Genomic DNA, 13,677 nt, shown 5'->3' on the forward strand with positions numbered 1-13,677 from the left:
GCACTTCCCTAGCAACAGGTGGGCTGCAATGTAAGGAAATGTTATGTGACTGCTTCACTCTTGACCGAGAAGAAAGATTTACTGCAGAAGACACATTGCTTACAGTTTTATGGAGATTTCTTATCTAAAGCCATGTAACACCCGATGGCAGGGGTCCACAACCTCGAGAAAGTCTCAGAACATCCAAACAAATGTTTTCAAGCAGGAAAGGAGCCAAGTTGCCATGTCTGTGCACAACATCAGGACGCCGGGCTGGGAACTGTAGCTGAGATCACATGGAGCTATAACCCCATTTACCCTGTCTGGGGTCCAAGGAACTTTATGTAATTCATCCAGCTTTGGAGAAGAGAGGATGTCTCAGATGAAAAATTACTTCCCAGGTGCCCTGGACAGTGTGCTTGCTGTGCTGGCTCAGACAGCTTGCTGTGTTCTATTCCCATGCTAATCATCAGCGTCCTCATGCAAGAGGTGGCCAAGCCCATAGCACAGCCTTGGTAGCAGCAGCTACAGACTTGGGCACAATGGAGGGTGAGGAGATCTGTCTCCTGGCTTTATACAGATGTGTGCTGAGAGGATGAGCAGCCTGACAGGGACACGGAGGACCTGTGTTGCTTCTTGAGATGTTTTTCCTGCATGGGGTTGCAGTTTGGTCCAGCAGAAGTGCCTGTAGTGAGAACCAGCCCTTCTGTCACAGGCACGGGTGGAACAGCAGCACCGCAACGCAACAAGCACGTCTTGAGTTATGACCACTAAACAGCAAGGCAACACTAATAAATCTTAATCTGAAGGCTGATAAACTGTAAAACACAACATAAAATATGATGCATGGGTTGGTGTTGAGCCTGCGAGCCTCTGATCTGTTCCCACGGGGACAAATTCTGGCTGATTTTACTGATGGAGCTCAAAATGGGCCAGCTGCAATCGTCCAGGCTAAAGCTGGCCTCATGGCTCTTATCTAAATAATTCCTAGTTATTAATAACTTTTATAGTTGATACGTGGGCCTGAATGGGGTGTGCTTTTTCAACGAGGATAAACCACTCAATCATGTAAAGCCTTGCAGAAGAGATGTTGCTAGATGAATCATTTAGGCTGATTGAGGGCTGTGTAAGTTACATATTAAAGATGTGCCAGGCAACATTCCTTGATGGGGAAAATGACATGCTTTCTGGCAGATTCATAAACTAAGGAATTCATCTGTGGGTTGTTAAGGAGATTATTGTCTGGTATGTGTGTATATACATGGGAATACCAGTCGGTCCAGTTTAATAGATATCCACAATAATCTGGTTTTGCTGAAATGAAAGTGTCAGCCTGGGCTGATGCTGGGTAAACTTTTGACTCACCCAGTTAAGCTGATTCTTTATTTAACTTGTATGCCAAGGAAGGGTTTCAGCAACGGGCTTCAAAGACAGGAGTTGTGTGGGACATGACCAGCCGAGTTGACTCTGTGAACGTAGTTCCCCTTCATGGCAAGGATACTGCTTGCTAGGACCACTGGAAGAGATGCTAAACATTTCTATAATTATAGCTAAGCTTAGCATCGAGTGACAAGTGCAATAGTTATTGCACTTCTCTTATTTGGATCCACACACAAGAAAATCCCCAGTAAAACCCTCTTTCATTTCAGGTGGTCCAAGAAGGAACTTAAAACCAACTAACCTCAAAGAGGAAAAAATCATTTTAACCCCATTAAAAAAACGTGGTGCCTGTGATGCCAGTGCAAGCTGAAATGACTCCAGCTTCTCAGCCACTCTTTCAGGAAGATGCCCATATGGGCTGGCAGGACTGGGGATGGGGTCTGGCCGGGGCTGACATCCCCTCTCATGCTGCCACCAAAACAGCAGCTTCCTGAGGGAAGCACAAGACACCTGAACAGGTGGCAGTTTGTCATCCACCAATGCTCACATCATGGGCAGCTGCAAAGAGAGAAACCATGATCAGATAACGTATTTTGCAACATACACATATTTTTAAACCTTTTTCTTTTCACTTAGCTGGAAATGGAGTGTTTTCCTGAGCTCTGCTTCTGCCCACTGTGCCCAGGCTGCAGCCAATGACCGAAGGGGTTCCCCTCTGCTATCACTCGGAGAGCATCATTCTCCCCAGAAATGAGAGAGCTAATAACTTTTATTATTAACCAAGTGTCATGGACAAACCCAGCTTAGGAAAAGCCCAGAGAACTTGAAGATGTGGAGCTTATGGTCGCATCAATCAGCTGAATAAGCAAACGAGAGGCAGGCTCTTAAGCCCATTTATTCCATGACTCGGTATTTAGCAGTACTCAAGTACTTTGGCTGTCTCTCCATGTGCTTTACAAGGTTATTGTGGCCATTATATATCTCACCTTCATGTTACCCATTATGGCTTTGAGAAATGTTTAAAGTGAACTTCAAAGAAAGCTGAGAGTTGCTTAATGCTGTGGAGGAAACTTTAACAGTCAGTAGCTTGGGCGAGGTTTAATCCACAGGGAAGCAGGTTGTGTTCAGATATGACTCTCAGACCAGGCTGCAGACCTCTCACCTTATGCCAGGAGGGTGGGCATGGTTTGATATTGCTCCAACAGGAAAGCAAATCCCGGTATGGATGCAGACACGGCCACTGAAGGGAAATTTTTCTGCTGTATACCATGGAGAGGATGCAGATAACAAGGTTAGATCTGCCTGTCTGCAATGTGTCTGCCCAGAGGGCTCTGCCAGCTCAAGGTGGACAAGCCTTTGCTGATGGATATTTCTTTGTGATGATACAAGTATGAACATGCTGATTAAAGGCTTCATCTTTGAAAGGCTATGACTATCTGACCGGATTCCCAAGAGACACTTGGTGCTTTTCCACTACCACGAGGGTGATGATGCTGAGAATCTCTTCCATCACCTTTCTTGCCAGAACATAACCCAAGGGACAGTCAAGTTCAGTTAAACATGTCTAACACGACAGTGTTGTCTGGATAAAGAAACTAGTTATACACTCTCAGCTAGTCTCCAAAGAGCCTCTGCTGGTCTAAGGAGCCTGAAGACTACAGCTTGCCAAACCAGATAATATCTTTCAGCTACTTGTTGGGAGCACAACATTCCTTGGGAAAGCTATGATAAACCCGGCACTTAACAAGGCTCGCAAACCAACTAAACAGCTGTGGGAGACATTTGGTGCGTTTGACAGTAAAGAGAGGAATGCTTTGAAGACCAGGCTTGGAAAGCAAAGCTCTGTCAAGCAGCTCCGGAGGAACCCGGTGCGCGGCCGGGGCGTGTGGAGCAAGCTCAGCCTTTACGACTCCGCAGCCCGCGACTCCCCTCCCGGCCAGCCTGCCCGTGATTTATCCACCCCACACCCCTGGCCTGCTTTGCTGTTCTCGCTCTCTGCATCTTCCAGGGCTCTGTTTCACATTAACTCATCAGCAGGTTGCAAAGTCAGCATGCCCAGGGAGAAGCTTTTTAAGAGATACCCTGCAGATCATAATCTCTTTGCCACAGAAGGAAGCGGGAGGGAGGAGGTCGCCTCCTGCTCCTTCTAGCCACCAGCTTGTCCACTGAACAGATGCAGACAGTCTTCAGTGCTTGATATGCAAGGAAGCAGCACAAGAGTGAAAGGGGCTCTGGGCTAGTCAAAGTCACTCTTGGCTTTATGTTATTGTACATAATTTCTGTTACTCAAAGAGTGCTGAAGAACATTGCAGAACACACAGCTCTGGGACACCGGGCATCTACCCAGATCTGTTATAGCCAGTATGTGCAGAAATACACCATTTTATATGGCTTTACATTTATTTATTTATTTACAAATTATAATACTATGTCACCTTTCCCTCAAAGAACAAGGACTGAAGTTGTTTCATCTTAACACAGGAAGATGCTGAGTTCCCACCAATGTTTCCACCTTGCCCGGTATACATCTCTACTGCTGGGAGGTCCATTATCCCTGCCGATGGCCCTCTCAGCATCAGGCCTTCGAGGGAAGAGGTCGGGATGTGGATGCTCAGACACTGAAGAAGAACATCCGGGTCTTTGAGAAAAATGTCTGGTTTGCTCTAAATTGTTACCCCTAAAAGGAGATCTTGCACAATCCTCTCACTACGGATGATGAATGATTTTACTGAGCCAACCGATGATCAGCAGGGTTTAGAAATACCCATTTTTTCTGAAGACCAGTGACTACTCACAGCTGTAACCAAGGAAGCACAATGGGCTATGGCTTCTTTGCTTGCAAATTATGCTCTCAGCAAAGCTCACAGATCACCTCTGACACCTCTTTATTGCAAAAGCAGCAAAGAAGGTGGTACTGGCAAGCTGTGTAGCACCTCTGCAGAATATATAGTGATATTTCGAATTTTCATTATATATATTTAGGTATCAGAACCACAGGTTTCAGCTTTCCAAAAGGAAAGATTTCAGCAACACCACACAAAACCCCCCCAACAAACCTCTCCTGCTCTACCCAGGACTCTTTCCAGCACCTGTCTAGAAGAAGAGGCAGAGCACATGCTTAGCTATCTGTATGCAACGAAGGTCTAGTGAGAGCCTGAGGTGGGCTCAGACCGAGGCTTGATGGCCAAGTGTCCCCAGAGCCCTGGGAGGGGGGACCGGAGGGGCTGGCGGCCCTCAGGCAGTCCAGCACCGCACCACAAGGTGGGGATGCTGCAATGCCGAATGGCAGCAGGAGCTCCTCGCGTTCCTCGCTGTGTGGTAGGAAGTTTCTCAGAGCTCAAATCCAAGCCATCGCTTCCTCACTGAGCCCTGTACACCTTGCCCCACGCCCCACGAAGTTACTCCTGCATCACGCTTCCTGTACAATTACAGCATTGAAAATGTTGGTGCAAGTGCAGTTTGGTCCTGGAAGACCCAGAGCTTTTCCTATTGCCTGGAGGAACAGCACCGAGGCTGCTCCTGGGACTGGGGGAAGCTGGCAAGATACAGGAAAGCCCAGGGAAGAGAGGGGAAATCAACTGAGCCTTTTTATTTTTATTCAAGAGCAAGGTGACACCACTGCCACAGAAAGGTGATGGATTTCAAGCAATTAAGGGAACTTCTTTTAGAGGCTCAGCTGGGCTGGAAAACTGAATACTTTATGCTCCTGTTCAGTTTTGCCTGGTTTCCTAAGAGGCAGATGCAACAGCAAGAGCAATTCCTGCACAGAGGCAGTGCATGATTCCTCCTTAAAAAGTGAGAGACAGGTTGTCAAGCTCTGCCGTGCAGGGCAACATGAAAGCATTTCCCTGGTGCACATGGACCATCACTGCCTGCTCCAAAACTCCCACTGCCAGGAGTGCCAGCAAAGGCATGGCAGGCTTAGGTGATGTCCCCTGGCAGCAGTGGGCACCCTGCTCTGCCTACACCCTCACAGGCATCATGGGCTCCACATGTTTTGGCCTGGGTGAGCATGATACTTCCCACCTGATTAACATCAGGCCAGATCAACAAATCCTCAAGCTGAGAATGACTGGAGGCTCAGAAAATGGTTGGGAAGACATCATAAATATGTTCTTATGCCCTATTCTTCTACTCTTTCCTAGGCACCCACTTTTGGCAAACCTCAGGCAGGCTGGTGTCTAGGTAAGTCCATCTCAGCCACTGTGTCCACTCATACACTTCTACCAAGTGTGGAGCTGAATGGTATTGAATAGGGCTCAGAAAATTACAGGATTTGTTCCTTTAAATGAGTGGGATTTCCTCCCAGAAGCCCCAGTGGGAGGTGCATGTTTCAGCCTTCTGACAACACATTATCTTTGCTCAGTTCCAAAAGATCTGGCCCACAGATTCCCAGGCTTTCTTGCAGGAAAAACAAGTGGATGAGCTCTGCAATAATTTAGTACTATCTCTGGCCATCTTTAACCCTTCCAAAGAACTGGCAGCTGATACTGGACAGCAGCAGCTCAGAAGAGGAAGGCAATGCTCAGCCAAGGAGAAGCAAGTGGGGTTACAGCCCAGTCACTGCAAGCACAAGTGAATCAGCTGGGGGACAAGGAGGAGAGCTTGAATTCACAAGAGATAACATGGGGAATGTAGCAGAAAGGTAATTAATCCTTTCACATGGATAGTATGTCCATAGGCTGGGTTTTTATGTTTGGGATGTGATAGAAAAGTTACATTGAGACAAGAAGGAAGAAAGTTCATTCCATTTGCAATATTATATGTACACAGCTGAGGAGGTGAAGGTGTTCATCTGTGACTGCTTTATCTCTGCATCCATCTATCCCCAGATGAAATACCGTGTACAGCAGTTTATTCTTTATCTCTCTACTCTTTCTCTCACCCGTGCGGTATGAAACACTAATGTCATGGCTGGAATTATTGTCATTGGCAGGAACTGGGATTTCTTTGCCTACTGCTGGAAAGCTATCCCAGACAATTTATATAGATCAGAAAATTAAAAATGCTATTTTCAACAGAGAACTCTGCCAAGGAGGGGGCCCCTGTGAGCTTCTACAAAGAAAAGGCACCCTCAGTCATGTTCAAGCTGGGAGCACTGACAGAACTAGCTCTATCTGCCTGATAGGATCCCCATCCCAGGGAAGTCCTGGCCCACCCAAGGCCAGGAATTGTCACGAGGTGTCCCAGGGCTGCAGCACAACCCCTCCAGAAACCTGGGACTTGTACAGACCCCAAGCAGCCCTACTCCCCCCTGTCCTGGGGCTATCCCACAATAAGCAAGTCTCTGGGGAAACCCAATAGGAGAGACAGGACTTTGCTTCTGGCTTGACTTCGCCAGCTGTGGGAAGAGGATGCTGAGGGCAGAAAGAGCTTGTAGTGACTGCTGCAGGGCTCTTGTCATTATTATAAAAGTTCAGTTGTTGCTCCCTTGCTTTGAGCTGCCACGTTTTATTGGACATTTTATTGTTAAATGCACAGAAAATCAATAATGGAAATATGTCAGCACCATCCACCCGCACAAAGCAGAACATGACTTCATGTGACTTCCTTGCAGCTGGGCTGCCCAAGAAACCAGCAGCAACGTGGTGGGTTTGCTCATCTTCCTCACAGCATCTGTCCACAGCAGGGCAGCATGAGTGGGTGGGTGTGTAACCACCACCCACCATGGCAGAAGTGGAGCCTAGAAAGTAATTTTCACTAAAATGTTCATCGCATCTCTACATCAAGCATGGCCAGGTCCACCATGGCTTTGTGGCTTCACACGGGGGAAATCCAAGCCCATGGAAAGGTGCTGAGATGTTTCCAGCCTCCGTGTTGTGGTATCCCACCCTGGACTGCAGATGCATGAAGAGAAGCCACAGCTTCCAGCCATAAACCCAGAGCAAATTACAGTGTGGCAGCTGTGCATGCAGTGGCAGGCTGAGCGTTTGATAGAGAAAGAGATATGCAGCTGCAGAAAAACAACAAGTTCAGTTCTCCCTCAGCTCAGGCCAAGTTTGCCACTTCGGGAGAGAGATAAATCACAGTCTGAGCCCACTGAAAAGTGTCTGGGTTTAATGTGTGCTTATGCCTGAATTTGACCTAGAGGATATAAAATGGCCAATCTGAAGGCTTTACATCAAGGTGAACGTTTGCAAATGAGCCCATGTTGTCACCTCTGGGTGAAAGCTGGTGCTGGTGTTTATCAGGGAGGATTTATGCTACAAAGTCACCTTCTCGGTTTCTTTTATTTATTATTATTCATAAAACAACTTCAAGAAGACAAAAAATAATTCTTCAACAATCCTACTCTTTTTTTTTTTTTTTTTTTTTTTTTTTTCAGTTCTTGTCATCACAGCACTGCAACTTTGTGGCAAGAGCTCACCATGCACCTGTGGATTTGGAAGCCCATGATGGGCTTTCCCCAAGGAACAATGTGCCAGACCAGACGTTGCCCTGGTGGGAACCTGGCAGAGGTCTCCTGGGCTCCCAGCTCACTCCTCAGATACACACACACTGAAACTTCACAAAACACTGACTTCTGGCATGGATGGACGTGAAGATGCACGGAAGCAAGGCAAAACTTAACTGCTCCAAAGAAGCCAAGTGCTGCAGAGCAGCTCTGAGGAGCCACTTACCCGGAGGTAGCACAGCCAGGTGCCACCCCCACCCCCTGTCCTAAAAAGAGAACTACCACTGGGAAAAGAAACTGTTTTCTGTTTTTTTCCTTCTTCTTACTTCTCACTATCTCTTTTTTTAATGACAAAAAAAAAAAAAAGACTTTAGCAAATGCCCCACCAAAGACTTCTGCTCATCTCAGCTCTTTTTCTTCCTCACACAAGGCCCAGGGCCACTCAGGACAATGGTCACAGAGAGTTTCCTCCTCTATCAAAACACTCAGCAGCTGAACAAGGAGGGAGCTAAGAATAGAGGCAAAATGGAAGTTTATTTCCTCACATCCTAAATTCTTATCCTTTCTGCACCTCCAGCAGAAAAGCCTTTCTCCTTCTACCTTATTGATTATCTCTGGAGGACTGTGGAATATCCAAACCTGAGCCACGCTCGCCCTGTCAGCATCACACTCTTGCTGTCTGGTGATGGACAGAAGTGCCCATCAGACAGAACTTGGTGTTAGAAATCCAATAGGACTTGCTTTGTCTTTGCAGAAAATTGGATTATAAGTTATACTCCTTTGTAGCCAGATTTTTCAGGGTGTGCCTGTAAAGGTGCATCTTCATCCATGAGCCTCTTTGGGCCCTTTGCACCTGACTAAAATGGAAGTTTTCTATTCTGATGTTATTTTAGAGCAAAATGGGTCTTGGCAGGGAGGGCAGTGTGAAAAAATAACAGTATATTAATGAAGAGTGGGAGGGAAGGTAATTTGCCTGTTATTTGTAGCACAATACCTGATAAGAGGTCATTAGTCATTCAAAGCCACTGAATGACTTTAATTAAAATTTGAGCTTAGAGAGCTGGGTACAGTCTGCTGAACAGACTTTCAGGGCAGAAAGGCAGAGAGAGAGAGGGAAGGAGAGCAGGAGTTGACCAAAATGACAATGAACTTAATTAAAGCCAGGAGGAACACTGGGGAACTCTCATTTCCCGACTCCTGGGATGGGTTTTTATCCTGGTGCTCCAGAGCTGCATCCTCCTCAGGTCCTCCTGGCACAGCAACCACGGCTCTGGGCACCAGGCACAGGATTACAGGGCACGTTCTTGGGCTCTTTGCTGTGGGACTGTGCAGTTCAGCACTCTGTGCAAGACACACTTTTGTTGTTTGTTTGTTTGTTTCCCCAGAATATCCTGTGGGGTTTTTTTAAGTAATTGTATTTTTTTTTAATAATTTTGCATTTGCAGATTTTCTGCTGTCCTCAGCCCAGGACAGAGTTAGGAGGCATAACTGAGCCTTTCAGCAGGGAAAATAAAGACGAGAACAGGACTGTGTGCCTGGGGTGCTGAAGGTCAGACTTCCCAGAGGTGTTGAAGTTTCCTGGCATTTTTCTCCTCACTGTCTGCATAATCCTGCCTGGTGGCAACACAGCAACCGGTTCTCCCTGCACTGGGTCTGTCCCAGAACAGACAGGGAAGAACTGGTGTGGAGATGAAAAGGCAGCTGGTGCTGTAAGAGGAAAAACCTTGCAAAGAACTACGAGTAAGTTTGCAATTAAAGAGAAGGAAATCGGCTTGTGGAAGGAAGAGGAGAGTTCTGCATGGTTTAAGGGTAAACTCGGGACTTCCTTGTCACAGCTTCTACCTCCAGGGTTGCACCTCCAGCACCTCTGCTCGCACTGGGATGCTGAGCCATGTTGATATATGTGCTCTGAACAGCTGCAAGGCAGACACATCCGTGCTAGGCTGTGAGAATGAAGGAGGGCTTTTGTCCCCTGCTATTTGGTATATGCAACACATCATAATTAAGTAATGTGAGCTTGCTGCCAGCCTGGGGCACTGCCACAGGGCTGGGTTGTTTATTTCCTGGGACAGGAGATATTTCAACATGCTTTTGTGTTGGGTTTTTTTAAATGTTTATCCAATTTTTAAACTTTATTTTATTTTCAAGTGTAGGTGGGTGAGTGACAAATGCACCTCAAAGGCACTTACTAGTACATGGAGAACCTGAACTTCAGAGGCTCCACAATGCAACACCTACTGTGAGCTGCTGACCATTGTCACCTTCCCATGTTGCATTAGTCTCATGCTGGAGAGATTTCCAGGGATATCATTCACTTTCCAATTAGGACTAATCCTCCCTGAGGGCTTTATCTCTGCCAAACCAGACAAAAGACCCCACCTCTCGCCCCACTGCAGAGTTGGTACCAGGGGACAGAGCTGAGAGCCAGGTATGGCACAGGTCCTCCCTGCTGCCACCACTGCTCAGCTCATCCCCAACTAGAGGCCTCGTACAGATCACCAAGGAAGATCTTGCTGGCATGATACCTCCTCTCCTGGTAAGACCATGCCACTGGAGACATCACATCAGACCTCTGCACGTACCAATTTAGGATTTTTCTTGCCAGCAGAGCTATATCATCCCTACTAATAGTGTTGCTAGGCTGACAAAACACTACCTAAACCAAAACATTATCTAAAACAAAACACTATCTGAAACAAATTTTTTTTCTTGGCTCAGCTTTCCAGGAGGAGGTGTGATGTTTTTTTGCTCTCCAGCCAGCATCTGTCCACCAGGAACATGTTGCACTGTAGACCAAGCCTCACTGCTATTGCAAAAGGCAGCCAACTTAGACCAGTGCCTAACTTTCCATCTGCTTGTCATTAGTCTGGATCTTCACGCTGTCAAGCCAGAGAATGAAATCTCTGACCTTCATCCACTTTCTTTTCGTTTTGCTTTAGGATTTTGCTATTCTTGTTGCTCTGAGGAAATGTTTTGGGACAAATTCTCGAAGGTCGCACCTAATCCAGAGTTTCAGGTTGCCTGTACAGAGAAAGCAGTGAAATGTAGACCCAAGGCTCTAGGTAGAGTTGAGATCCCCCTGGATCATATTCATCAAATATCTGGCCCTTAGCTGAGGGAATGGAGTCTCAAGATGAGATGACATTTGGAAACTTGAGCTCATTTCTGCTTTGATAATTTTTTTCCTTAATGAGAGCTACTGGGCTGTCTCTCTCCATAACAGAACACCTTTCTTTAGCTTGCTCTGACAGACTAACATATCATGCATTTCTTTTCTGGCACATGTATTTATTTGCACATTGACATATTTTTTAATATTCTTCCCACCTCAGGCCACTCCATCAACTCCCAGTCCTTAAGCAGAGACTTTCCAATGCACCAGAAAAGAGAAGTCAGGCTAATATTTTTTTCTTTACCCAAAGTGGGGCCATCTTTCCCAGGTTTCCTTAGCCCTGTACAAAGGCTCGTGCCAAGCCAATCTGAATGCCCTTTCAAAACTCAAACTGTGTTTAATGGGAAAGGTATGATTTCATAAGCAGATCTGTGCAAGACTGATGTTGTGCAGACAAAATCCTGTAATGATTAACACGTGGGACCTTGGTCCAATTCTCCCAGCTATGCACTTACATCGCAGTGAAAACTGCTCACCAACTTGCTCGCTTGGTGCAATGTAATTAAAGAAATCAGGATCACTAGCAACCCACTGCAATTGTCACACGCCTTATTGACACCGGGATGTCTAATTTTTCAGGAAGACTTTCTAGCATCTTTTGGCAAGGAGAGAGTCTGGAAGCCTCCTCCCAAGGTCTCTGCAAATTCCTTTTAGATGTGGCTGGGAGGGGAGCAGGAGTTGGGCTGTCTGGCTTGGCCTCCCACCACTTGGGCTGACCTCCCTTATCAACCCTCACCCAGCTCAGCACTGGCAAATGCTCCCGGCCGCACACACATGACCATTCCCTTGATTTCAGCCCCGAAACACAGGTGTGGAGTCAAGCAGGGCTTCTGCCATAGCCTCACTGAGAAGGAAGTGGCATCTGAGGTACCCGCTGTGTCCTTTGGTGGCCCTAGTGTTGTTGAGGAAGTGTCTTTTAGGAGCACCAAGGATGTATTGGGAGTTTTCTAGTCAATGTGGTCCAGCTCTCCTGCCCCATGAACCACAATGACAAGAACAGGTATGTTCAACATCAGCACAATGACTGCAGCTCCTCTCATGGGTTTCCCCAGTCCTCCCTGGCCTGGAACCTGCTGACATCTCCCAAAAGCTGCCATTTGACCCCAACACCCTCGTGCAAGGTCCTAAAACTGCACATGCTTTAGTAAGGTTAAACAACCTGCAATGTGGACATTTTCAGCAGCTCTGCTTGTTCAGACACAAAGGTGAATGTAAATCAGTGGCTTCTGTGTAGAATTTCTTGATGGCATCAAGAGTGCTCTATTGAATTAAAGATACCCAACTCATTAATAAAGGTATATAATTACAAGCCACTCTTACTGTTTTTATTGGGCTGGAGTTAAATATTTGACCAATAATGAAAAGCTGTTTCTAACTGATTTCTCCCTTTCCTCCTCAGTCTGTTTCTTGTCAACTACATAAACATGTGTGGTTTCAGTGTTTGTTTTTGCCTAAATTGTGCCTTTTGCCAGGTTCCCTAATGGTTGGGACAGAAAGAATTTATTAAGAACCATTTTTATGTTTTAATTTCAGTGATTACCGCCTCTGTTTTGAACCAACCTTCAATGGCATTCAGTGATTCTTTCCTCTATCACCACTGCCCATTACCACCACCATATGGATCTGTCTTCCTAGGCATTATGTGGGGATCATGGAGTGGCTGTGGCACCCAAAGCCCTTTTGTTTCTGTCAAAACTCTGCTCAAACACCCTGCAAGAACAGCAGTGCTCCTGAATTAACAGAGTCAAATGCTCCAGCCACTCTGCCCAAGGCTTTTGGGTCTATAACTCTTACACAAATGTGAGAATCCTCAAGACACGCTGCTTTCAGTTACTTTTTTTTTTTTCCTGTTCCCTTTCCCTGGGATACTTCCCAAGTCAAACACCTTCATGCTGAGAAATAGCAGAGAATCAAAAGAATCAATTAAGAATCAGTTACCTTTGCTAAAGACCATAATGGAGAAGCAGCAATCAGTTATCAGCCCTAATTAGAAGAAAACAACCCCTGCTGATATAAAGGCAAGCTCTGGGAAGGAACGCACTGACTGCAAACTGGCTGTGGCTTCTTGTAGGTGCTGTGCCCTTGGGGGATGGCAATAAAGCTCCCAGTAAAGTGTCTTTTCTCTTCCTGTCACTTTTTTCTCCCCTGTGCTGATGCTGGGTGTCTCACGCTCAAGTTTATAATTCCCTCGCAGGAGACGGAGTGAGCTCAGCCTGGCGTGGCTGTCACTGGCAAGCAGGAAAGCCACCAAAAAGGGATCAAGGGTTTTGCAGAGCTGTGCTGAGCCAGACAGGAGCAGCGCGGTCGTGTCAGCACTCAAGAGCTGCACAGGAGGATGGCAAAGGGATGTGAGTAAAGAGGTGATGAAGGAAGGAAATTCAAGGGGAAAAGCCGTGACTTTGGGTCTCTGAAACACCCAGTGTCACCATAGCAATTACAGGAGATGATTTGAACAGCAGGGCTGGTGGTTGCTCCCTAGGGACAGCAGAAAACCACGAAGCAGGGGAGTCTGAAGCATTTTCAGGGGCTGAGCTTTAATGCCTTGCACTGCACACGTTTTACAGCACAGTTGCTTTGAGTTAATTCTGTATGGACTGCTGTCAGTGATGGTTTCAAGTCTGTGTATATAGCTGCTCACACACATGTTTGCTCTCCGCATTCATTGAATAAGGGGCATGGGGCGATTACAGGTTAATGGATTTTCAAGCTCAAGTGTTTGCCAGTAGCACTCAGGACATGGAAATTTGGGCCA

This window comes from Apus apus, chromosome 6 (assembly GCF_020740795.1).
Source record: "Apus apus isolate bApuApu2 chromosome 6, bApuApu2.pri.cur, whole genome shotgun sequence".
Lineage (NCBI taxonomy): Eukaryota > Metazoa > Chordata > Aves > Apodiformes > Apodidae > Apus > Apus apus.